Here is a 3,549-nt window from a genome sequence, read left to right as displayed (position 1 = left end):
TTTTGCCTTCAATTATAAAACCTTTAGCTAAGCTACATAAACTTCTTCTTGTAAGCCACCATTCAGAAATGTAGATTTAACTTCAAATTGATAAACAGACCAATGTAATTATACAGCTAATGCTAAGATAATTCTCATGGTTTCAAATCTAGCATCCAGAGAAAAAGTTTCTTCAAAATCAATATTTTATTGTTCCGAATGCCCTTTTACAACAAACTAACCCTTATGTTTCTAAATGGTTCCATCAACATGGTATTTTATTTTAAACACCCACTTGAGACTAATCACATTCTTACCTTCAAGTAGATCCATCATTTTCCATGTTTCATTTTTATTAATTACAATTAACTATTCTTTCATTGCATTTCTCCATTCCTCCTTTGTTACTGCTTCTTCAAAGGTTGTTGGATCTATAGCAAAAATAGTAAATTAACTTGACTCATAAGTTTCTCTCAAAAGATTTAACTTTTGATGGAGGTGTTTTATTAGAAGATTCTTGTAAAGAGGATAAACTGCTACTTCTTGAATTTGATGGTAAGGAAGTTGATGATCCTAAAGGAGATGATTCGACACCTTCAATTGTTGGAGTTTTGTTCTCCACTAGGATAGGAACTTGAGTATCTTCACCTAGTTAATTCCAATTCTAACTTTGAGTCTTCATCAAAATCTGCATCTCTCCTTATAATTAATTTTCCATAAAGAGGATTATACAACTAATATGTTTTTGATTTATTGCAATATCCAAAAAAGATGCATTTTTCATATTTCATCTGAAGTTTATGAAGAAATTGAGAATTAATCAAAAAAGGTAGATCCGCTACCTTAGCGGCTTCCCTAGTGTCGGCCCCACGGATATGGAGGGAGGTACATGTAGGTACACAGGTCATAGGCGCATGGTGGGGTAAATCCCGTCCCATCGGATAGGTCTAGTGGCTAGCGCATGAGGTGTTGCCACCATGAGGTCCGGGGTCTGAATCTCGGCAAAGCCGAGGTAAATGCCCCCCTTATGTGCTAGTCATTATTCCAAATGCTAATAGTCGCCCGTGATTTACCTCCTCCGTGTTGACCCTGGGACGGGTTGGCGGGGGCGATAGGGGTGAGCGTATTCACCTGTTGCCACCATGGTAGGGTAAATCCCAGGTCGTCAGTTCTTGAGAATCGACCTTGGCCATTATGCCAGAGATGTCATGCACCCACCGTCTGCGCTACGCCCTAGGGGCAATTGAGAATTAATCCAAGCATATGTAATAGATTGATAATTTTTAACCAAAATTTTTTAAGTGATTTACCAATGATTTTCTTACCTTGTCATGCCTCATATGGTGTTTAATTCAAGATGTCCCTTATTAGAGAAATATTAAGCAAGTAGATTGATGTGACCACTACTTCAACCCATAAAAGATTTGGAAGTCCTCTAATATTTAGCAAACTTCTAACCATTTTTACAATCATTTGATTTTTTGTTCAGCTACACCATTTTGTTCCAGTGTATAAGACATTGTCAATTCCTTGTGGATACCATGTTCTTCATAAAATTTATTAAATATTTTAGATAAAAACTCACTTCCTCGATATGTACCAAGAGTCTTTATTAAGATACCCTTCTTATTTTCCACAAGCGCCTTAAATTTTTCTAAATTTTCAAAAGTCTTTGACTTGTTTGCTAGAAAATAAATCCAACTCATTCGACTAAAATCATCAATACATATAAAAAAATATTTACTGTTACCAAACGATGTAGTTCTCATAGGCCCACATAAATCAGCATGAATTAACTCAAGATATTCTAAAGCTCTCCATGAATGTCCTCTTGGAAAAGACTTTCTTTTTTATTTTCCATCACATCCTTCACATAAACTAAGAACTAATTTGAGATAATCTAAAAACCATACCATTTTGACTTAAAAGTTGCATGCCTTTGATGTTGAGATGCCCATATCTCAAGTGTCACATCTTGGATTCATTATCTTTATTAGCAATAAAAGTTTGATTTCCTACATTAGAGATTTTTATTTGAAACATCTTAGTTTTTGTCATTGTACACTAATAATAGACTATCTAGAATCTTTGTCAATAATAACACAAGCTCCGTTATCAAATAAAATTGCATAGACACCCATCATCAATTGTCCAACACTTAATAAACTATGTTCCAAACTAGGAACAAAATAAACATTGTAAAATAATTTTACTTAACCATCACTAGTCTCTATGGCAATAGTACCTTTGCTTTCGACTTATATCTACTTATTATCTCGAGATCTTACTAATATCTTTTGTAACTCATCAAGCTCTTTAAATAATGACTTATTGTAGTCATGTGATTCGAACATCTACTATCCAAAAAATAAATATCATTTTGAACTTCGTTAGGATGAGAAAAAAAATCATAAATAACTTAATTTCCTCATTTTCTTTTTTCACATAATTTTCTTGTGAGTCATTTTTGTAATTTCCTTTATATGCCTAAGTATTTTGCAACCATAACACTGAATCAAATTTTTATTTCATTTTTTATCTATGTTGAATTACCTCTCTTGTCTATTAAAATGACTTCTTCTTCTGTCTCATCCTTTATCACAAAAAACTTCTCTTCCACAACCTCTGTTAGCAAAGTCTTTTTTTTTTTTTTTCTATCTCCCCTTCACTTGTGAAGCTTGAAATGTCTTTTCTTTATTCTTCTCAGCGGATCTATTATGTCTTGCCTCATGAGTTTGCAAAGAACCCATTAGTTCATCAAAAAAGAAAACAAAGAGATCTCTAGTCTCCTTAGTCACAATCACTATGTAATCATATTTAGGAGTCAAACTTTGCAAAAAAATTTAAAATAATAATTGCATTGATGATTTTTTCTCAATAATATCTCATTTGACTGACAATCAAAATTACTCTAGATTAAAAATCTTATAAATTTTCATTACTCTTCATAAACAAAGCCTCAAACTCACTTCTGAGAGTCTGGAGTTTCACTGCTATTCCTCTATACGAGCTTTGGAATTATTTTTGTAATATTTTCCATGTTTCTTTGGAAAATGAGACAGTTACAATTTCTGAGAAAATCAAATCATGTACTACTTGTTGAAGGATGAGCAATACTTTTGAATCTTTTTTTCGTTCTTCCTTAATCGACCGTCATCGACATTCTCATCGCCATAACCTTTTTTACTAAATTCTAAAGATTTTGAAATCTAAATAGAGTCTTCATTTTGATACTCCAAAATTCATAACACTCTCCTTTGAAAATGGGGATGAGGGGTTGAGAAACTCTGTTGATTGTCATTGTAAGGAAATTAGGATATGTCAAATTTGACACTTTGATACCACTGTTGGATAAAAATGGAGGAGGATAAGAGGACAAGAACGGACAAGTGGAATATAATTAATAATTTTTTAATTTTAATTCATCATTCATAAAACCCGTAACCTCTTTTTAAGCTGCTATATAACTCATGACAAACTACTAACTCTATAATTCTACCCCACTAACTCAACTAATGTAAATACATTAAACATATATTTTTTTCTAACCACTATGTGACACTACTATCA

The sequence above is a fragment of the Zingiber officinale genome, chromosome 4B, assembly GCF_018446385.1.
Source record: "Zingiber officinale cultivar Zhangliang chromosome 4B, Zo_v1.1, whole genome shotgun sequence".
Taxonomy (NCBI): Eukaryota; Viridiplantae; Streptophyta; class Magnoliopsida; order Zingiberales; family Zingiberaceae; genus Zingiber; species Zingiber officinale.
This window is presented reverse-complemented; position numbering follows the sequence as displayed.